Source organism: Balaenoptera borealis, assembly GCF_965194805.1.
Source record: "Balaenoptera borealis genome assembly, chromosome: 1".
NCBI classification, from domain to species: domain Eukaryota; kingdom Metazoa; phylum Chordata; class Mammalia; order Artiodactyla; family Balaenopteridae; genus Balaenoptera; species Balaenoptera borealis.
In genome coordinates, this window is record NC_138860.1 from 186,494,100 (window position 1) to 186,517,448 (window position 23,349).

The following is a 23,349-nucleotide window of genomic DNA, read 5'->3' on the forward strand; positions in this document are numbered from 1 at the left end:
TGAGGACAAGACAGAATTTTAGTCACGCTTTTAGTCATTCTTCTTTGGATATGTACATTTTTAAACTACTTTCCCGAAACAACCTGAACCTAAGTACATATTTTTTTTTTCTGATTTAACTGTCCTGTGGTAAAACTGCAACCATCTTCACAAGTGAGTTAAAATTTTATACAGTAATAAGAAACTACAGTTAAGTGGACTATAGAAAGTGTTACTTTGTTACTTCCCTACAACTACAGAGAGTATCTCTTTTATAATGGATGTCCATCAAAGAATTACAGTTTCAAAACTCCCTGATCCTTTTAAAAAATTACCAATTATATAAATCTGAAATCAAGTTTAAATTTCAGTGAGAAACAATAATTACAGAATATTTTTAAGAAGTTATAGGAAAACGATAAAAATTACAATACATTTTCCAATTTTATAGAGCCAAAGGCAGGTAGGAAAGGCAACCATACATACTCTAAATCACTTACACAGCCTCAGTTCTAGGCTGTTCCTCTGGCCAGTTTTCCTTCCTTATGACATACGATTAGAAGCATTAGGAAAGTGGAATGGAGCAAAAATTCCAGAAGCCTTCACTAACAGTAAAGGGATAATAAAACATTTAGATCTAATTCATTTGAATTTTTCTAAATTTTTGCACAGTTGCTTAACTTTGACCTTGTGCAATTCTCTCTTGCCCTCAGAGGCATTCTGGATTATTAGGAGCCTAAGGAGAAGACTAACTGACTTCTCAGCAAAGTGAAAAAACAAGAATGAAATAATCTTAGATTTTTGGTTGGTTGGGTTTTGCAATATCCCTTTTTTATAGAAAACAGCCAGGGTTATATTCCTAAAACAGAGGTCAATGCATGTCGTTCCCTCTCCTTAAAAGCGTTCAGTTGGTTTCCATGGCCTCAGAACACAACCTAAAAATTCATGGGCCTCTACAATCCAACCTCCTTCCCCAGTCTGTTTTCACTGCCCAACTTTAAGCCTTCTCCACCAAGCACCTCTTACTACACCAAGCATGTGAGGTTTGGAAGCTCACTCTCCCTTCTAACCTATTACAAGTCCATATCTTTTGAAGACAAGGTCAACTGTCTCCATGAAGCAGGAAGCATTAAGTCATGTGTTCCTTAACATCCCCCTTTCTAAGCTAAAGTCATACCTTCTTTCTCTTTGCTCCCTAAACATGTTGTGTTGATTCCTCATTTTTCTACTTATTTCATTCTGCCCTATGTTGCAGTTCAGTAGTTTACTTAACTCTCATACATTGATACTTTATTCAGTACATGTTTGTCACAACTGAAAACGGAATTTAACCAAGAAATTCAGTCTTTTTAAATTCAATATTCACACAATTTGCTATATCCCCGCAAATTTACAATATCAACAAGCAGTCTATTTAAAAGATAATCTTTTCTAGTGAATTACATTTTAAAGAATGAATTAGGGGTGAGGGACAACTCGAATTCCATTTGGAGGCATCTTTGAGCTCGTTGAGTAGACATCATGAGCAAAGCTCACCCACCAGACTTGAAGAAATTTATGGACAAGAAGTTATCATTGAAATTAAATGGTGGCAGATGTCCAAGGAATACTGAGGGGATTTGATCCCTTTATGAATCTTGTGATAGATGAATGTGTGGAGATGGCAACTAGTAGGCAACAGAACAATATTGGAATGGTGGTCATATGAGGAAACAGTATCATCATGTTAGAAGCCTTGGAACGAGTATGAACAATGGTTGTCTTCACCAGAGAAATCAACTGCTTCCATATGTCCCCTCTCCACATTTTACTACAATGAAAATTGGGTCATGTACATTTTCTTACTGAACTTTTTTGTTAAACTTCTGTAATAGTCAAAAAAAAAAAAAGAATGAATTAGGGAATTCCTGGCAGTCCAGTGGTTAGGACTCGGTGCTTTCACTGCCGAGGGCCCAGGTTCAATCCCTGGTCAGGGAACTAAGATCCCACAAGCCTTGCAGCACAACCAAAAAAGAAAAAAAGAATGAATTATAAGAAAGAATAAATGGATACTCCAAAATAAGTATCTGTAGCTAATGAGCCCGTTTTGAGAGGGTGTGAAAATTTCCTTGTTATTATTAAAGTTTTGCATCTCTTGGTCTAATACTCTCCTTGAGGACCAAGCAGGCTTTAGGATCCAATATTCTGTGTCACTGACCATGGCTATACTGACAAAATGGCCCCCAAAATGTGAGAATTCATTTTTGTGTGTGTATGAATTTTGTGTGTGTATGTATGTCTATTCTTGGTCTTTGACTCTGTGGATAAAAATCAGCCATGAGCCAAGCTGTGAAAGCTCAAAATGGATCACGTTAGAAAAACCTCTTTCTGCATTCTAACCCAATGCCAAGAATCAGACTGCACAGGAAGTTTCCTGACAGATCAGATTTTCAATCTCAAATGAGATTACACTAGCTCAGTCAGGCTCCCCAACTGTTTTAACCACTGTAGAAAATAACTTGAAACAATTTTTAGATTTATTAGACACATGTCTTCCTGTCACTGCAATTAAGAAATCAAGAACCTTCCTTTTTACTGGTGACATGATTTTATTCTCATAAACGAAGAAGTACATCCAGAAACAACAGCTCCTAAGGCCTAAGGCTTAAAATAAACTACTCTAAAGTTTTCCATTGTTTTCTTATCTTTCACTGTTTGGATGGTTAATACTAAGCTCTATCTAGTAAGCCAATTCATTTTAATATCTGAAGCCACATCCTATAATTTTCTTTTAGTAGAACCACTGGGAGCTCTGCCATTCAAATCCCAATATTCCACTGAAGCTCTTCTATTGTCAAAGTGGATGACAACAGCTACTCCTGGAACTGTCCAGGTTAAAATGAACTCAGCTCGGCTATGATGTAGAAATGGAAGTTTCAATCAGAGGTTAATTCAAATTTGGTATGAGGCAAGGTTCTTTCTTTCTGAAATCTGCCTGTGACCGCACCTACCTGCCTGGTAGGTAGCTCACTAGCTGGGCAAGAACGCAGGTCAGACTTTTCCATGTGTCAACAATGTGTCAATCTTGCCACATGATAAAGCAGTACCCAAAGTTTAACAGGTATGTTTTCATTGAGATGACAACACAGAATACAAGTATTCCAGGTTCTCACCAGGGTTATTAAATAATGAGTTTTCTGCTGGGATACTCAGACTTATCTTTACATAAAGTTATATACCTGAACCACGTTAGTTATATCCTTCATAGAAAAGACTTAAGTTACATTTTAATGTTGTATTCTCAGAACGGAAAGCAGGTGGATTACTTTTTTTAAATAGGTCTTTGAAGAACATTTCTTCCTTTTACTTAAAGACCTGCTGAAAACACTTAGTACGTATATCTATCAGGATGTCTATAACACTTTTCTCTTAGAATTTCTTTAGAATTCATTACCAGAAAAAAAGTTCCTCTTGACAAATCAATAGCTTTCTTTTACCAGAATGAAAAGTGTATAATTTCTCTTTCCCTTTTTATCTTGACTTTCAAAAGTTTCAAAACTAAGTTACAATAACCGCACTATACAAACTTACACATATACAAATTGTTGTAATTTGTATATTTACTTTTTCCTCCTGTCACATAGATTTTTGTTTCTTCTCCATATTTACCAGTGTCACTGTATATATAGTATTGTGGTAAGCTGCTCAAAACCTTTTTAAAAGCAGTAAGTGATATAAATTATAACTAAATAAAACTTTCCTGTAATAGCCTAATCTGCTATTTATTTTAACATTGAAAATATGTTATGTAGTCAAAATTCTAGTTCTTAAAAACAAATAAAGTAAGCCTTTAAAAGTTATACAAAAATTTGTGTTGAATGAATGATAGCCATGTGAGTGGCCAGAAAAGCACGAGGCCCAGGAGACTGCAACCAGCCCCACAAAACAGAAGCAGACAAAGGAGGGAGTGAAGTGAGCAACACTTTCAATACAGCACAGGCGTGAGGCGTGGCCCCCGGTGTCAGCAACAAAGGGCTGGAAACCAGAGCATGAGCAGTGCTGGTGAAGTGGGGAATCACGGCAGCTAGTCTGTGGTGGGCTGGGGAGTAATTAGGAGGCAAGGAATTGGAAATGCAAGTATCCTCACTGTTTCCAGAAGCTGGCTGGGAGGACAGGAGAGACAACCAGGAGGGAACAGGAATGAAGGAGGAATTTTTCTCCTCCCCACCCCATTTTATTAATACGAAAGACTCGGATGTTTCTATCCTTTATTCAGCAGCTATTTATGAGGTGCCTACAATGTGACAGGCAGTTCCAGGAGTCTGGGATAAATCAGTGAACAAAACAGATAAACATCCTTGCCATGGAGGAGTTTTCCTTCTAGTAGGGGAGAGGGGACATTAAAATAATAACTTATTACACAGAATGTTCGGTGATTATAAGCGTTATGAAGGAGGAAAAGTACAGCAAAGTCAGGGGGCTCAGGAGTGTGGTTGGAAGGGGTGCCATGCAGGTGCATAAATGAGGTCAAAATAGGCCTGTTGAGGTAGTGAGGTTTAAGCAAAGACCTGAAGGAGGTAAAGGAATTAGCCAAGCAGATTTCAGGCAAAGAGTGTTCCAAGTGGAAGAAAGAGTCAGAGCAAAGGCCCTATTGTGGGACTGCGCCTCCTGTGTTCAAGGAACTGTGTGGGGGGAAACAGCGAAAGAGGGAAAGAAAAGTAGCCAACACAGCAAGTCCCCAAAGATTAGAAAAGGCAGTGATATACAAAACACAAGCCAAGGAGTGAGCTGAAGTCAGAGAGAGTAACCTCTCCCCTGAGACTGGAGGAAAGAGGGTAAGAAAGAAGGCAGAATGTGAGCGTTTGGCGTGGGGTGGGGGACAGCAGAGCCAAGGACCTCACTATGGAGAGCGAGGGTAGTTTGAATTGTTTTCTAATTATGGTAGGAAGGAAGGCACCAGAAGTTTTCAGTATTTTCTCAGAAAAGATGCCTGCTTGGTACATGATTATGTGATAAAGCAAATGAGGCTGTTCAGGCTCCTGCATAATTATTTCATGCTAACACAGCAGGCAAGATTGTCAAAGCAGGTACTGCTGTGGTTGGTATTCAGAGTTGCTGTATCCAAGGAATGTATTTCCTCAGAAAAATAAAATCAAATGAGGACTTGCTTTTAACTTCAGAGAAGAGAAAATAAGATCAAACCTATCAATTCATTCAATGTCAGAAGGCTATAAAGATTTATGGGCACGGGGAGATCAGCTCGGGGCTTTGTGACCACCTAGAGGGGTGGGGTAGGGAGGATGGGGGGGAGACACAAGAGGGAGGGGATATGCGGATATATGTATATGTATAGCTGATTCACTTTGTTATACAGCAGAAACTAATACAACATTGTAAAGCAATTATACTCCAATAAAGATGTTGAAAAAAAAAAGGCAGAGAAGTTTGTAAGCAAAGGAAGGGGAAGTGGGGGAATTCACGCCTTTTCTTTCCTATGAGGTTATAGGTAAGGTTTATGCCAAATATGGGGCAGTGGGGAGGCCTAACTAAAACGGTCAAGATTTTTGAAAAGCCAGTGTGGTGAACGGGGGAGGGAACTGAGCAGAAATGCTTTGACAGACACCAAAGACAGACTCAGGGGAAACCTAAGACTACACATCAACTGTGGCACCAATCCCCAGCATTGTGTGAGGTTTCTCCATGACACAGGGTAAAAAAGAGAGGCTACAGATGATAGGAATGATGCAAGGCTGGCATCGGCACGGTGGGTCTTGCAGAACAATAAAGAAGAATTAAAAACTTCAAGTGCTAGTAAGAAAATGGCTGAGGCAATGCACCCGGAAATCACAGTGGAGAAAAGGAAGACAAAGAAGCAAAATCTGAAAGGGGCCAATGGACCAAAGACTTGAGGTGGGAGAACACACAGCGAGACTACTAAAGTGAGAGCTGTAAATTATCATAGTTGAAGATCTGAAGGTGATGACATGTCAGAAGATATGGTCACAATACTGAGTTACTGGAACAGAATGAAGCCAACGTTTGCTTGAGCTGAAGTCAAGGAATTTTAAAGTTAAGAGTAGTTATAAAGGAAGATCAGCATAGTGGTCACTTACTACTTCTAGTGACCCTGGGGAAGTCACTTAGCCTCTGTCTCAGTTTCTTCATCTGTAAAATGGGGATAATTGTATCTATTTTATATGGTTGTTATAAAGATTAAGTTAGTGAGTAAATGTAAAGTGGTTAGAAAAGAGCCTGGCACATAGAAAGAGCTCAATATGAGTAAGCTATTTTATCATTATTGTTGTTGTGGTTGTTGTTTATACAGTCACGGATATCTGTCAGGATGATGTCAGAAATTCGGATGGAAGGGAGAAGTAAGCCAAGTTGTCAAACAGAGCAATGGTAGGTGATGGTGTAGTTGAATGATACACTTTGGCGTAAAAAATGTGATATCATATGTAAAAAAATTCTAAAATCTATCAGACATTTACAATCTTGTGACTTAAAACATATATACAAACCACTACAAAACGATAACAAAAGTACCAATCGAGTATTAGATAGTTAAGTATTATATGGCAATACAGAGAGGGAAGAGGCTCTGACTGAAAATCATGGAAACCACCATGGCAAGGGCAGCAATACACTAAACTGTACTAAAACAGAAAGGAGTTGGAGTTAACTTGATCTTACCATATCCACAGGCATATGGTAAAGTGAAACTTCCTTGAGAGTAAAGAACTAAATCTCTACACACACTCTTAATAAACTGGTAATGAATGTCCTAGAAGTGAGCATAAACGAATTACTGGGCCATTAATCGAAAAGTCCAACTCAGAAGTCCAAAGCACCCTTGGCAGGTTTTTGCTATTACAGTCACATCTGTTTCACTTATCTTCTACTGATGAGCGGCACGAAAAAAAAGTTCTAAATGTGTATTTATTCACACTCTTTTATGAACTCCAGAAATTCACCAGTATCTGTTCCAACAAGGCCATCTTTTAAAGAGAACTACATGAAGTAGATATGCTATACCTTTCCCTTCAGAGCCTTGTGAAATTATATCACATCAGTTTACAAGACCAAAGGGATATGCTTACTCCTGGAAAAGACCTGCTGTGATCAGCAGCCTGGGAAGGGGGTTTACAAACAAGGCAGGGGCCCTTTGTTGTCCTTTACTTTGTACCCAGGACAAGACCAAAGCGGGATGTGAGCTAGAAAGCTTTGGCCTTGGAGAGACTCTGTTGGCACTCTTCTTGGCAGTGTATTCCCTGCACAAATTCAAAGTGGGAAAGAGAAACAAAAGAAAAAAGGAAAACTGCATTCATATCTGGTCTTGAAAAGGAAAGTTTGCTTAGAAGCTATACTTAATTGGATAAACTTTGGAAAAACATTCATCAGAGCAGAGCTGCACAGACTCACAAAATCTTGCCTCCAAATCAGACTCACAATCAGGTCTGATTTTACCAAATGCTGAAATTATGTTTAACCACAATTCTTCGGTCTTTTTTTACTAATAAAGTCAATGTCAAAATTTAAATCTTAGAAATATTTCTTAATTGGGGCATGGAATTTAAAAACAGACATTCTGTATTTCTCGCATGTTAACATAATGCAAAAAACACTAATTTCTGTTGAAGCCATGTTTGATTCAACCAAGTTTTAAAAGGAAAGCTTACTGATAAAATAGAAAATAAAGTGTTAAGACTTTTCTTAGAAAACCTTATCTGAAAATGTTTAAGTAGTTCAACTTTAGTTACAGGAATTTATTCATTAAGAAATGGAGTTTGAATGAAAGCAAAGGGCACAAAGAAGGTGGGCATGCCACTCTCCAGGACTTTTCCACATCTAGGATGTAGGAAAAGACATATTTATAGGCTCACACTGAATACTTATTGATCATATCCAGATCTTTTTTACAACGCCAACATGTGTGCAATCTTCATATTCCATCCTTAAACTGTACATTACCAATTTCACTTGCCTCATAATCCAACAGCTATACCAAGTTAATTAGGGAGCATCACCTCGTTTCTTAGAGAACACAAGATTTTATTATGACTAAGCTAAGCTGACAAAATGCCAGCCTTTATATAAAATATCCACCACGATATCACCTCTTAAGAGCTATTCAAATCCAATCACCATACTTTCATGGGGCTCAGACAGACCCATCAAAGACACAAAACACGTTCAGTATCAGCAGAACAGCTGCCTAGAACAGTAAGAGATATGTGAGCAAGGGATCTGTTGACTATCTAATTTCAGCTACCTCGAGATTCCAGAAAGATGACAACCTGCGGCCTCAGAAATACTGCTGCAAGCCTCTACCATCATCAGAATATTCCAGTTTACTTCACCTCTGCATACTGAGCTACTCTGAACATCTATCCACCCGACGCAACATACTAATTCCAGGCCTCCATCCTGATAAATTGGCCTTAGCAATCCTCAGATCTGCCTCTGTACAAGTCAGGCATCGCCACCCCTTCTGTGTCCATAGCCCTGGCCATAGAAGACGAACACAGAAACCCATCATTTCACCCCAACAAGAATGGAATCTTGAAGGCACTCTGCCCTATAAGCTCAATTAGCAATTCACCAAGGAGAAAAAGTAATTTTGGAGTTCCATTCTGGTTTTAGGGCCCGTAATGTTTTGTGTGGCACGAACAATGACTGGCTCGCTGGAGCAACCTCCCAACCCCCCCAGTTTGGCTGTGGTGTGGCCCGTCACCCTGAAAGCTGCCAGGGCTGTCACTCGGTGCCTTCCAGCAACCGGACCTGGCTCCTAAAGGATTTGTCAGATCATCCTCCCAATATGGCTGCTAGAGTAATCCCGGGCTGCCGACCGCCGAGACCACACCAGCCTCCCCACGGCTGGCCAGCATCCAACAAGCCCCCTCCCTTCCCACCGCGCCCCTCCTCTCCAGTCCTTGCGCCATCGGCTCCCCCCTCCCCCGCGATGCCCGCTCCTGCCTTCATCTGGCAAAAGGGCCCAACCACATTCCTAGCCGAAGCCCCGATGCCAACCAAAACGGGGGAGAGGGGATGGGGGAAATAAGAAAGGGTAGCTTCAAGACGGAGCAAAGCCGCAATATGCGCAGAGAGCCCGGCGAACGGGCCGACAGCGGCGGCTCGGCTGACCTCTGGGCACGGCCGGAGCCTGGCGGCTCAGGGGGAGCGGAGGGCTGGTGCGGGGCGCTGCGGGGGACCCGGCAGGCCGCTGGACCCAAGCCCGGGGCTCGCGGGGACGGTCCCCCACCCCCGAGGCCGAGGCTCCCCAACCCCGCCCCGCCCCGCCCCACCCGTTGCCCCGGTGGGGCAGCGCCCTCAGTACTCGCGGCTCCGGCCCGGCTCGGAGCTTCCCCCGCTCGGACCCCGCCGGCCCCTGCCCCGGCCGCCCCTCCCCCCGGGCGGCCCCCTCCTCAGGCCAGCGGCGAAGCGCCCCCCGCCGCCCTCCCCGCCCCCCGCCTTACCTCAGCCGCGCTGCGGACAGACGGATGGGCGGGCGGGCTGGCCAGATCAGCAAGCGCCGCGGCGCGCGGGGGCGCGGGGAGCCCGGCACCGACGCTCCTCAGCGCGAGCAGCGGCCGCCGAGAGCCGCAGGGCGCCGCTCGGCAGCCCCATCACGCATCGGGCCAGCCCCGCACCGAGAGCCGCGGCGGGCGGAGGGCGGGAGCGCGAGAGACCGGGGCGCGGCGAAGGGCCGGCGGTGGCGGCTTCGGCGGTCGGGGAGCGGCTCGGCCTCACGCTGGCACCTCCCAACACGGCCGCCGTCTGACTACCCCGCGTCGGTCCTCGCGAAGCTCCGCCTGCAGCCGCCGGCGCCGGACACCGCCCGGAGCCCGGCCGCCGCGCGTCACCTCCGCCCGCCCTTGCGCCCGCGACTGACGCGGGCAGCGACCAATCGGATTGCAGAGCTCGGGGTGGCCGGCCAATCGCAGGGGAAGCCGGAGAAGGGATGCGGCGAGGAGAGGCGGAGACGTCGGGGCGCCCCCTGGTGGCTCAGAAGCCGGAGCGGGTGTGGGGGTGCGGCGTGGGCGAAGGCTGTGCCCGGAGTCCCCTCCAGGTTGACCCCCGAAGGGCGTAAGTCGGCAGCAGGCGCGCCGGGCTAACCCGATCATCCGCCTTGTAAGGGGACAAAGCAAGCCTATGTGGGGCGGGGCGGGACTGTGGGGGCCAGAGGAGCAGAGACGATTGTGGGAGGCGGCCGAGTGTGGAGTCATTGTCCGTTTGGAAAACATCTCACGCGTTGAAGCCGCCGAACGCGGCGCAGTCGGAGCTGAAACACGCAAAGGGATGAGTATGATCCCGCAGAAAGCCCCCCGGCCTATTCTTATCGAGCCTGATCACAACACCTCCCACACGCCACCTTGGGAGAAAAGGCCGAATGAGTAATGGAAAAGCATGACTTAGTGGGCATTCAACTTGTCTCCTTGGGAGACCGAGTAAGGGCCGCGAGTAAAAGAACAAAATGCTTTGTATCGCCCCGAGTTAACCGACCGAGCTCGCATCTGGGAGATGCCCTTGAAGGAGGGTTATTGGAATTCAGAAACCCTGAGAACACAAGAGCTCTGGTAGCGATTTTTAAAAGTCAGGTTTAGATTCAGCTCAAAAGAAAAAGCCCACAACTGTTCATGAGAGGTACAATTCAGTACTTAACAAAATATTAATTCAGCGGTAATATGTGAAATTATCATGCCAAGCATCACTATTTTATCAGGTTGTGAAATGCTTTTTGATTTACTAGCAGAAATTTAAAGTAAAATCGGATTTTTCCCCCTGAATTCAATACAATATTGGATTTTAAAAGCCTTCTTTATAAGCATAGACGCTAAAACATCAAAATTAAGTTTCTACACTAATAATTTTGGAAGATTTCCACCCCTGCTAAAGTCCTCATGCTCGCCATCCAGTCAACATCTATTGAACATTTCTCATTTCATTTAGAATTTAAACTTCACCTATCCACAAAAGGATTTGACATAGCTTACACTGAAGCGTACAAACAATAAAACTATATAGCGTTAAAGTAGGAGTAAAGTTAATAATTTTTTTAAATAATAAAAGGCTCTATGGTGGGGGCACTGGCTGAATAAGGGGAACACATAGAAAGAGAAAATAATAGTAAAAACGAGAGTCAAGGTCTTCCCTGCTGGCGCAGTGGTTAAGAATCTGCCTGCCAGTGCAGGGGACACGGGTTCGAGTCCTGATCCAGAAAGATCCGCACATGCCGCAGAGCAACTAAGCCCGTGCGCCACAACTACTGAGCCTGCGCTCTAGAGCCCGCGAGCCACAACTACTGAAGCCCGCGCGCCTAGAGCCCGAGCTCCACAACAAGAGAAGCCACCGCAATGAAGAGTAGCCGCCGCTCACCGCAACTAGAGAAAGCCCGCACACAGCAACAAAGACCCAACGCAGCCAAAAATAAAATAAATAAATTTATTTAAAAAAAAAACAAAACAGTCAAGGGAATGTGCCACCACTGAGCACAAAACCCAGCTCCTAGCTTCCTAAAGGCCAACACAAAAATGAGCTTACAATGAGTTAATAAACAGAAGCTCATCAATTCATCAGTAGAAACCAACTTTTTCCTTAAATAAAGAGCTCTTTGCATAAGTACTCTGATAAGCACCATGGAGAGTTACAAAAACCTGGATGGTAGTTAATATTGTTTGAGCTCTCAATGGAGCTTAAATTAAAAAGAATCTAAAACAGTGAAGGGAATGTGGTGGTAATCAGCCCTAGACAAATTAAGCAAAAGCACACAGAGAAGGGTCAATAGAGGCAGATTAGACTGTTCTAGGTTTCAAGATGAAAATAGCCTGGTCTGCATAAGCATTTTGCCCCTCTGACAGATGAAGTCACTCTGCAGAGCCCTTCAGTTTCTTAGATTACAGATTTTGTACAAAGGCACCTCTCTAAAGTCAGAAAGTACTAGAAAATTGAACTTAGCCATGGCCCAGTAGAGTTATCCCTACGATACAAGGAAAGAACACCAAAAGATTTATTAATGTGATGCACACAGCCATGCTACCACAATTAATAAGGTTTCTGGATACAAGATCAATATACAAAAATCCAAAGTGCTCCTTTTTGTTAGGAATAGCCAACTAGAAGACATGATATAAAGAGATTCTGTTAAAAATAGCAATAAAACTATTAAATGTTTAAGGATAAGTTGACAAAAGATGAACAAGACCCATATGGAAAGAAGTTATACAACTGTATTGTTGAAACACATTAAAGAAGACCTAAATAAATAGAGGTACTGTATTCTTTATTTGGGGGCAGGAAGAAAATATTATAAAGATGTCACTTCTTTCCAAGTTAGTCTATAAACTCAATGTAATTTCTTTTTTTTTTTTTCCTTTTTTTTGGCTGCGTTGGGTCTTCTTGCTGCATGCAGGCTTTCTCTAGTTGTGGCAAGCGGGGACTACTCTTCGTTGCGGTGCGCGGGCTTCTCATTGTGGTGGCTTCTCTTGTTGCGGAGCACGGGCTCTAGGCACGCGGGCTTCAGTAGTTGCAGCACACGGGCTCACTAGTTGTGGCTCATGGGCTCTAGAGCGCAGGCTCAGTAGTTGTGGTGCATGGGTTTAGCTGCCCCGTGGCATGTGGGATCTTCCCAGACCAGGGATCGAACCTGTGCCCCTTGCATTGGCAGGTGGATTCTTAACCACTGGACCATCAGGGAAGTCCTATAATTTCAGTGAATGTTTCAACAGGATTTTTCATGGAATTTGACAAGGTGATGGTAAAATTCAAATGGTAAATCTATTCCATGTCCATTTTGAAAAAATCATATGCTAGAACAAATCCAAGAATATCCATGGCAATTTTGAAGAATGAGGTGTGGGGATTTGCCCATAAGTTAGTAAGATTTTCTGTAACATCATACTAATTAGAATTCTGTTGCATTGGCACAAGAATATACAAATACAGAAATGGAACAGAATAGAGTCTAGAAACAACCCACGTGCATATGGGAATATAACATATGACAGCACTGGCATTACAAATCAATGGAGAAATGATAAACTATAAATGATAATAACTGATGTGGAATAATTGCTTAACTATATGGTAAAAAATGTGATCCTTACATCACACCATACAAAAAATAAATTTCAGGTGGACTGAAAGCCTAAATCAGAAAAACAAAACTGGGCTTCCCTGGTGGTGCAGTGGTTAAGAATCCGCCTGCCAATGCAGGGGACACGGGTTCAAGCCCTGGTCCAGGAAGATCCTACATGCCGTGGAGCGCCTAAGCCTGGGCGCCACAACTACTGAACCTGCGCTCTAGAGCCCGCAAGCCACAACTACTGAGCCCATGTGCCACAACTACTGAAGTCCATGCGTCTAGAGCCCGTGCTCTGCAACAAAGAGAAGCTGCCGCAATGAGAAGCTCATGCACCGCAACGAACAGTAGCGTCTGCTCGCTGCAACTAGAGAAAGCCCGCGCACAGCAACGAAGACCCAACGCAGCCAAAAATAAAATAAATAAAATAAAATAAATTAATTAAAACAAAGAAAAGCAAAACTGTAAATGGTTTAGTAGGAAATATAAAATATTTTTATGACCTTGAGATAAAAAGAGAAAAAAGTATTAATCACAAAGGACTGATGAATTTGACAATAATTTTTAGAAAACACTTCTATATAACAAAAGATATCGTAAAAGAAAGCAAACAACAAACCATAGATTGGAAAAATATATTTGCAACACATTTCACCAATGAAGCATTCAGAATATATAAAGAAATTCAATCAATTTACAATAATACAAATCAGTATGAAAATATAAACAACCTAGCAGGAAAAAAATGTGCAAAAGGTTACGAGTAGAAAATTCACAGAGGGGAATTCCCTGGCAGTCCAGTGGTTAGGACTCAGTGCTTTCACTACCAAGGGCTGAGGTTCAGTACCTGGTCAGGGAACTAAGATCGGCCGCAAAAAAAAAAGAAGAAGAAAGAAAGAAAAGAGAATTCACAGAGGAAGGTATGAAAAGACACCTAACTCACTGGAAATGAGATAGCATACCACATCCATCTAATTGCCAGAAATGAAAAGCGTAACAACACCAAGTGATGTCAGGGAGTGAAATGGCCCGACATTGTTAACAACCAGGCAAATAGAAGATGAGCATAGCCTCTAATCCAGCAATTCCTCCTCCAGTATATACCCTAGAGAAACTCTTGCATAGGTAGATAAGGAAACAGATACAAGAATGGTGTTTGCAATATTGTTTGTAATAGGGAAAAATGGAAATGTCCATCAGCAGGAGAATGGATGAATAAATTGTAATATAGTCATATAATAGAATACTACATGGCAGTAAAAAGAATGATCCAAAAAAAAAGAATGATCCAGAGCTACCTTTTTTTTTTTTTTTTGGCTGTGCCTCGTGGCTTGCAGGATCTTAGTTCCCTGACCAGGGATTGAACCCGGGGCCCCAGTAGTGAAAGTGCTGAGTCCTAACCACTGGACCGCCAGGGAACTCCCAAGAGCTACATTTAACAACACACCTTTAGCAGTCAGGGCCCAGTCAGGAAACAGGAACCATGATAGTTGTTACAAACACAGCAGATTTAATAGGTGAAATGGTTATCCCGATGCTCCCAGGCTCAAAGAGAAAAAAAAAGGAGACGGGATTATAACTCAGAGACTAGAAACTGTAGGAAGGTGCTACACCCATGAGCATTGGGAGAACAAAAAGGAGGAGGGGGTGTCACCAAAGCTAGGAGACTCGAGGAGGGGCCAGGACTGGAGCTGGGGATGAAGAGGAACGGCCGCTGCATCAGGAGAAAGCACCAGAAGAAAGGAAGGAGCAAAAATGAAAGAAAAACCATGACTTCTCTCATCTCAATACCTCTTACTTGGCAGAACCCAAAGGGAAACCAACTGGCAAAGGAGCCTGAGAAATACAGACTACAGAAGGGTGGGTACAGGGCTGAGAAACAATTGGTAAATACCCAGCACAATGGCTTATCTCAAAAACATGAAGCTGAGTAAAAAAAAAAAAAAAAAAAATTTATGTGTGCCGTATAATGTCATTTATATATAAAGTTTGAAAACATGCAGAAGAACACTATACTATATAGTGTCCTATGTATAATGTATGTAGGACTATATTCATGTACAGTCGAAAACATGGGTGAGAATGATAATCACCAAATTCAGAATATAGGTTATCCCAAGAGAGAGAAAAGAAAGGAAGCAGGACACAAGAAGCATCAACTCCATCTGTAGTATTTTATTTCTTGGGAAAAAAAAAATGATCCGAGGATGGGAATGTTGACAGAGTTGGGTGTGGATACGTGGGTGGGTATCGTTATGTTAGTCTCTATCCTGTACTGCCTGTTACAAAATACTTCATCATTTAAAAACGATATTTGGGAACTTCCCTGGTGGTCCGGTGGTAAAGAATCTGCCTTCCAATGCGGGGGACGTGGGTTCGATCCCTGGCCAGGGAACTAGGATTCCACATGCTGCAGGGCAACTAAGCCCATGCACCACAACTACTGAGCTCGCGCGCCTCAACTAGAGAGTCCGTGTGCTGCAACTAAGACCTGACGCAGCCAAAAATAAATTAAATAAATAAATAATAATTTTTTAAAAAAAAAAATAAATAAATAATAAAAACGATATTTGTCCTAAGGCATCCCAGCTCTGATCCCACCAGTAATCCTCTGCAGTCTGGGTCAGCAGCTGGATCAGAGGGACTGACCAGTGGCAGCTGGACGAAGCATGAAGGGCTGAGTGCGCAGGAGACCATGAGCCATAATCCTCTCTCTGACCTGGTTTTAAGATGCGCTGGTCTCACAGCCTGCTATGTAAAAGGCCACCACATCTTGGCCAAACAGTTGGGCTTCCTGACTCAGAGTCTGTATTCATTCAAAGCTGCCGCATGGGGAATTCCCTGGGAGGGGGTCCAGTGGTTAGGTCCCCACGTTTCCACTGCAGGGGGCACGGGTTCGATCCTTGGTTGGGGAACTAAGATCCCGCAGGCCACACGGTGTGGCAAAAAACAACAACAACGGCAACAAAACGGCCACATGCCACCACTTGCACTGACAAAAATGTAGGAAGAGCTCATTTTCATTTCTGGGAGAATTAAGACTGCAGTCCTCTGCAGAATTATCCAGGTCCATAAGGCGAATTATTTTCTGGTTATTTTAACCAAGATCAGGTAACACATGTACTTAAGTCTTGGATCATATTGCACATTTAAAAATAGAAACTGCTTATATTTTTGGACATAGGAGGTCGCCATGTTGAAGTAGAAAAGATCTGGGGTTTTGTGTGTGTGTGTGTGTGTGTGTGTGTGTGTGTGTGTGTGTGTGTTTTATTTATTTATTTTTAATATTTATTTATTTACTTGGCTGTGCCGAGTCTTAGTTGCGGTGTGTGGGACCTTTGCTGCGGCAGGCGGGATCTTTAGTTGCAGCATGCAGGATCTAGTTCCCCAATGGGGAATCGAACCGGGACCCCCTGTACTGGGAGCGTGGAGTCCCAGCCGTTGGATCACCAGGGAAGTCCCCAGATCTGTTTTTTTATACAAAGTCCTTGTAAATATTGATTAGTTAACATCTATTTGATATAAGTACGTGTGTACAGATTGTATTAAACACTGTATTAAATAACAACAATTTAGAGCTCAAGATAAATCAATAAGTGCTCTCTTTTTTTCAGTGAATACTTCGATAGAATTCAGTTTGGTTTAACTCATTAATATTAATATACAGTGACACCACTTATGCTGAGGTTATTTGGAATCAGAGAATCAAAACAGGAAAATATTTTAGAACTGGTTAGTCTACTCCATCAGGAAACCGATGAGCAAAGAAAGCCTTCTAGTTTGCAGAGGACTAATTTTTTTTGATGGCTTCAACTACCCAGAATCCAGAAGGAAGGAAAAGAAAACCAACCAAAATAGATGTTTTAAAACTCAAACATCTTATTCACTGGAAATTTCCTCAGGCCCACGTTCAATACCTCTTTACTTATGTTGCACCACTAATTCTTTTTTTTTTTAAGGTTTTTTTTGTTGTGGACCATTTTTAAAGTCTTCATTGAATTTGTTACAATACTGTTTCTGTTGTTTATGTTTTGGTTTTTTGGCCACGAGGCATGTGGGATCCTAGCTCCCCAACAAGGGATTGAACCCACACCCCCTGCATTGGAAGGTGAAGTCTTAACCACTGGACTGCCAGGGAAGTCCCCTGCACCACTAATTCTAACAAGTTCCACTGCCAGAATTTTTAGCTAATGAGATCAGTGGAACAAATTGGAAAGGGGGGATTGCAACACTAGAAGTGAGGCTTGCTACAACAAGGGTTAAAATTTTAAAAGCATGTGTAAGATCTCAAAAAACCTGGCTGTCTCATAACACTTGGATCCAAACGACTTTTAGCTATCTCCAAAAACCAAACTAATACAAAAACTGAATTCTGGTATTGTCTAGAATAGTCAAAATCATACTGCAGGATATAAACACAATTCTGGAAAAGTAATTTCAAAAACATGTCAAGTAGGGCAAAAGTGACACCTTTGAAAATAAGTTTGTAGTCTTCTAGACAGCCCTGAAAAGAAAAAAGTCTCCACCTGGACCACAGTCTCTAAAGTTGTTAAAGGCGGTAGCAAAATCAATTGGTGTCATTTCCCCCCCTTTTTCTCCAATGCTCAATTCATTTAAATATAAAATAAATATCAGTTTAACAAGTAATATATACAACACAATGCAGGTTAGCACAATTGCTATGATCACCCTGGCCCTGAGGATGACACAGTAAATGCCAAAAAAATCCATGCAGAAGTAATGAATCAAGAACCAGGCACCAATATTTTTGTAGACTAAAAGAAATGGGAAATTTTAATGTGGTGTGTTCTCTTAGTTCCCAATGATTAGTGCAAGATTTTGTTTTAATCACCTGTTGGCTCTTTGCAAAAACAGGCAGCTGTAATCAATATGTCTGGCTTTTCCCCTGGTCCTAACTGGGGATCCATCATTTCAGCCAAATAAGAATCTTCTGCATAGATTCTCCTCTTCTGAATTGCAGTTTACATATAATTTTTCTGTAACAAGCATTTTTACTAACTAGGCACAACCTTGTATCAATTAACTTTGGTCTTAAAGCCATGATTAAAGAAACCAAATTGTTGTTTCTGGCAATTGCTGTGCCAGTGACAGATGGCCCTAGAACACATGGGAAGAAGACGGTGCCTGAAATGGGCTCCCTACAGCTCCAGAGAGACGCCAGCTGTCAGGAGGGACACTCTAGGCAAAACGGAGAGCTGGGAGCATGATGTCCAGGTGAACGGGGCTCAGCAGAGTCATGATGTGTCAGATGACCCCTTCATCGCCATCATTCCCAAATCCCCATTCCAAGGAGACTATCCTGAAGACATAGCTTGGCCCAAAGCTCCAGCTTTCAGACAGTGCCTCACGGGAACTGCACTTTTTTACCCTTGCTTAGAGCACAACCACTTGAGATGAATATATAATTCCTGCCGAGAGAAAGCATCTACTGCAAAGAGGAAGTAGAGAGGGGTTGAGAGCACCTGGCCTTTACAATCCAACTGTTTGGATTCTAATTCTGTCACTTGCTATGTGCCCTTGAGCACATAGCCCTTGGTTTCCTCATCTCTAAAATAGGAGTGAAGATAATACCTAATTCACTCTTTACATTGTATGAATCAAATCAGAGTGTGAGTGTAGGGAACTCCCTGGCGGTCCAGTGGTTAGGACTCAGCACCTTCACTGCTGAGGGTCAGGGTTCAATCCCTGGTCAGGGAACTAAATTCCTGCAAGCCATGCAGCGTGACCCAAAAAAAAAAAAAGAAAAAGTGTGAGCGTAAAGCATAATGTCCAGTGCACTGTCATATTAATAATTATAAAACCATAGTCACATTGAGTCAAAAACAAGCTCATTGACTCCTTCTCTCTTCCTTTAAGTGAGCTTATTTCTCCTTTCCTTTGTTTCCGTATCTACTGATTACAGTCACAGTATCTAAAATGTTATGATGAAATACACCTGCTTCATCCAAGCTATGGGATCGTGAGCAAGTCAATATCTCTAGACTTCAGTTTTTGATCATTAAGTAAGGCGGTTAGAGTAGATGAGTTCTAAAGAACTTTCAGGTTCTAATACCTTGGCCTTCTGTACTTACTGGATTTTTTCCTTCCTCTCCAGAGAGACCAAGAGTTTAAACAGATGGTAATGATGATGGTGCCAGTGATGATAGCAGTTGGTATTTATTGAGCATTTACTATAAACCAAGAACTGTATTAAGCACTCCACATTATTTCATTTGATCTTCACAACAGTCTATAAAACAGGTACTCTTCTTGTTGCAAATTCACATATAAGGAAACTCAGAGAAGTTGTGGAGACTGGTAAATGGCCTCCCAACGGTACCAGGTCCCAATCCCTGGAAACTGTAAGTATTACCTTATATGGAAACAGGGTCTTTGTAGATATAAATTTAGTGTTTTGAGGCCAGGAGATTATCCTAGATTATCAAAAATGGGCCCTAAATGCAAGCATGTGTATCCTTATGAGAGGAAGGCAGAGGGAGATTTGATTACACATACAGAAGTGAGGAAAAAAAAAAAAGGGGACTTCCCTGGCGGTCCAGTGGTAAAGACTCTGAGCTTCCAACGCAGGGGGTGTGGGTTCGATCCCTGGTCAGGGAACTAACTAAGATCCCACATGCCTCACACGCAGTGCAGCAAAAAAAAAAAAAAAAAGTGAGGAAGGCAGTGTGACCACAGAGGTAGAGACTGGAGTGATACAGTCACAAGCCAAGGAAGCAGTCTCCCCAAGCCGGAAGGGGCAAGAGCCTCCAGAAGCAGCATGGCCTGGCCAGTGCTTTGATTTTTCAGCCCAGTGATACAGATTTCGGAATTCTGGCCTCCAGAAATGTGAGATCATAAAATTCTCTTACTCTAAGCCAACTAGTTTGTGGTAATTTGTTATAGCGGCCACAGAAAACTCATACTGAGATTAAGTAATTTATTCATGGTCATGGTTAATAAGTGGTGATAGAGTCAGGATTCAAATCCATGAACATCTGGCTCCAAACGCTACGCTCTTCAGCACAGCACGGAACACCCCTTATAATATATAAAACAGACAGACAGTGACGAAGTACTAACTATCAAAAAAGGAAGGAGAAGAAAAATTGGAATTCCATCAAAAGCAGGGTTGCATTCTGGTTGATTCAACCAAATCCATTCTCTCTACCGCAAACATCTCAGCTTTAGAAGTGTGACTTTAAAAGTTCATTCTCCCACACACTTTACATCGAAATTAGGTCATTCCTGCATCACAGCCAAGAATGTGTGCACTTCAAGGAGAAGAAACAATTTGTAAAAAGAGAAAAGATGATACATTTAGTTTATAGCTAAAGAGGTTACTTGGCAGCAATTTCAGCCTCTTAGTCCACAGTTGGCAATCAGAGAAGCAGAAGCTGCTTATCTTTTGAAAAGGTTTGTTTCCTTTTTTCTCCTTCAGCTGGGACTCTGTCTTCAATTTTCTCAAGGAAAATGAGTAAGGGCTAAGAACTGGATTTTCTATTCCCCTCTCTTGCTACCTTCCTGACTGTTGGAGTTCCCAGGCAAATCAGCTAATGGGAAAGTTAGGATTGGGGGTTTGAATTTAACCCTAATCTGCAAATGAGCCCACATTTTTCTCTGTAGGAACAAGACCTTCATCTCTTTAACACTCATTAAACTTCTAGTTTATACTCTGAGCCTCTTATAGTCATCAGTGTGTGTCTCCAAATCCACCAACTTGATTCATCTTACCTCCTTTCCCCCCTTTTTTTGGCCATTTAAATGAATATGCACAAAGTTTTGAGATAAGTGGTCAGAATAGCAGGGTGGTCTGCAATGCTCTAAATTAAATGTTGTTCTCGACCCAGATTTATGGGCACAAAGCAGCAAGCGTGCAGAGAACTGATGAGGTCCCCTTGGCTGCCACAGTATTTCTCAATCATCCTACAGAAGTCAACTGGAAAAGAAAAATGTTTTCGCATTACTAACAGCCTCAGTACATTGTGGTTTGAAAGCATGATAAAGCACAGCCTTTAAGACAAGACGTCTCTAAGGAAGAAGGTAAGCATTTAGATCTATGCTATTTATATAAACAGCTGACTCTGTACTTAGAGCTCAAAATTAACCCTATTTCTTCATAATGTGCTTTTCTTTATAAGAGCTCAAAGTCTTTTTTTTTTTTAAAAGCCATTACATCAGCCATTTCTTTCCATCCATGTAATGTTGAAAGGTAACACACTCATTTCACAAGGACACTGAAAGCTACAGAAATCATCTCCAAAGGCTATCAATCCACCAGTGAAGTGAGCAGAGAGGCCTGCAGACGAGACAAGCTCTGACAACAACGCATTCTGTGTGTCTGTCTGTCTCTGTCTCTTTCACACACACGCACACACACACCTTGCACTGAAAGAACTTCAACATGTCACGGGGTTGGAGATACCATGTTTTCGTTTTTGTTTTTTAATCACAATCCAGCCTGCCTGCCCGCTTTCTACCTTTCAATTAGTGGCAATTTATCCAACGTGCTTAGATTTCCACAAAACAGCATAAATAATTTAAACCACCATAAAAAGTGATACATGACACAAGAGGACAGAAGATTTAAAGGAGACAGTCTCCTGGAAAAGAGCTGCACCAACGTTCCTCTTTTCATCCCAGGATCCCCAGGGTTTCAAAACAACTGAAGCAAAGCTCTTGCCCATGTTTCTTTATTTTTTGATTCAAAGTACTCCAAAGAGTACCTTACAGGGAGAAATCGGTGAGCCTCAGTGTTTTCAATTAGCACCTGTGTAGTGGCAGGCAAGTAACATAACCCCTCTGACTCTCAGTTCCTTCATCTGTAGGATGAGATGGATAATCCAGTCGGCCCTCTGTACATGCAGATGTGGAACCCGTGGACAAGGATGGCCGGCTGCACTGCACCATTTTATATAAGGGACTTGAGCATCTGTGGATTTTGGTATCCGTGGGAGTTCTGGAGCCAATCCCCTGCAGATACCGAGGGACAACTATAGTATCTACCGCAAGGGATCTTGGGCGAATTAGATGAGGCTGTAATCGACACCACTGAACCCAGCCATGGAGGGGCCTGAATAGAGAGTGAGGAAGAGACTGAGAAACTATATAAAAACTGAGAAATCCGTAAGGAGACACAAGGTAATTACACTCTGGGATAGGAGGTGACGGCAGCCTGACCCTCTTCTCCTGTTCCCTTCTCCTCCTCCATGCCCAAAGGACCAGGTGATTATAACCACAGTAAGAGCAGTGCTGGGGAAGAGGTACAAGAAGTTTTCTTTTTTTTTTTTTGGCCGCACCATTCGGCTTGCAGGATCTTGGTCCCCTGACCAGGGACTGAACCCTCGCCCTGGCAGTGAAAGCACTGAGTCCTAAACACTGGACAACCAGGGAATTCCAACAAGAAGTTTTCTTGAAGGGCAGTGTGACCTGTTGGGATGACAAATGGGGACTCATGAGACCTATAATGTAATGTCACCAACTTTACCCTCTGAGATGCACCCCCCAACACACACACACACACACACACACACACACACACATGTACACTCACTCACCAGGAGGGCACAGACTGGGGCCTGAGCTTTAGCCCTGCTCACTACACATTACCATTACCATCCAGGTAACTTATAGTACCCAAAGGAATATGAGCTCATGAGAAAATAACTATACATTTAAGAAGCAGAACAGCTATAACATAAATCAGAGACCATAAACTGAACAACTTATATCAGAGGAAGCAGAATTAATGGACTAAGACACAATAAAAATTTCCAATAAGCATAATAAATATCTTCAAAGAGATAGGCTATTGGTAATAAGTAATGAAATAAGCAGTTATTTAAAAAAACTAATTGGAGATACAGGGTCCAACAGGAAAATGCATACGAAGAAGGAATTAGTGAGTCAGAAGATAAGACTGAGAAACTCCACTAGAAGACTCCAAGAAGGGACTAAGAGGGGAAACATTTAGAAAAATATGTGTATATGTATATACATAGAGAGAGAGAGAAAGAGAAATGGCATCATAAGTTATAATGCTAAATCACTGATTTATACGATATAGTGGCTTTGAACATTGGCATCTCAAATACAGAGAAAAAGTCAGTGAGGAAGTTACTAAAACCAGAAAAAGGTATTATAAGAAAAGAAAAACTATAAACCAATATAAATATTGATTATATTAGATATAGATATAGATAGATGTAAAAACTCAACAAAATTTTAGCAAATTGAGTCAAACAATATATGAAAAAAATAATACATGACGTCCTAGTGAGATTTCTCCCAGGATGGCAAGGTTTAACATTCAAAAA

At 42.3% G+C, this 23,349-nt stretch overlaps 1 protein-coding gene, 1 long non-coding RNA gene and 1 pseudogene across 10 annotated transcripts in view; 2 read left to right on the forward strand and 1 right to left on the reverse strand.

Moving 5' to 3' along the window:
* The window catches only part of KIF1B (kinesin family member 1B), a 146,375-nt gene extending 136,589 nt beyond the window's left edge, over window positions 1-9,786 (reverse strand). For 5 of the 8 annotated variants that reach the window (XM_082352802.1, XM_082352801.1, XM_082352800.1 and 2 more), the window contains exon 1: window positions 9,435-9,786. The gene's annotated coding sequence lies outside the window, so the exon portion shown is untranslated. The remainder of the gene's footprint in view (window positions 1-9,434) is intronic. The other 3 variants (XM_082352803.1, XM_082352804.1, XM_082352805.1) reach the window with 2 other exon arrangements.
* Window positions 23-8,974, forward strand: LOC309610410 (small nuclear ribonucleoprotein G pseudogene; annotated as a pseudogene). Its single transcript has one exon. The product of its transcript is annotated as a small nuclear ribonucleoprotein G pseudogene (transcript).
* Window positions 9,787-9,910: 124 nt separating the features above from the next.
* On the forward strand, window positions 9,911-23,349 carry LOC309610437. The gene is made up of 2 exons (XR_014233940.1): window positions 9,911-10,044; window positions 20,884-23,349. It is a non-coding gene; the product is annotated as an uncharacterized lncRNA (long non-coding RNA).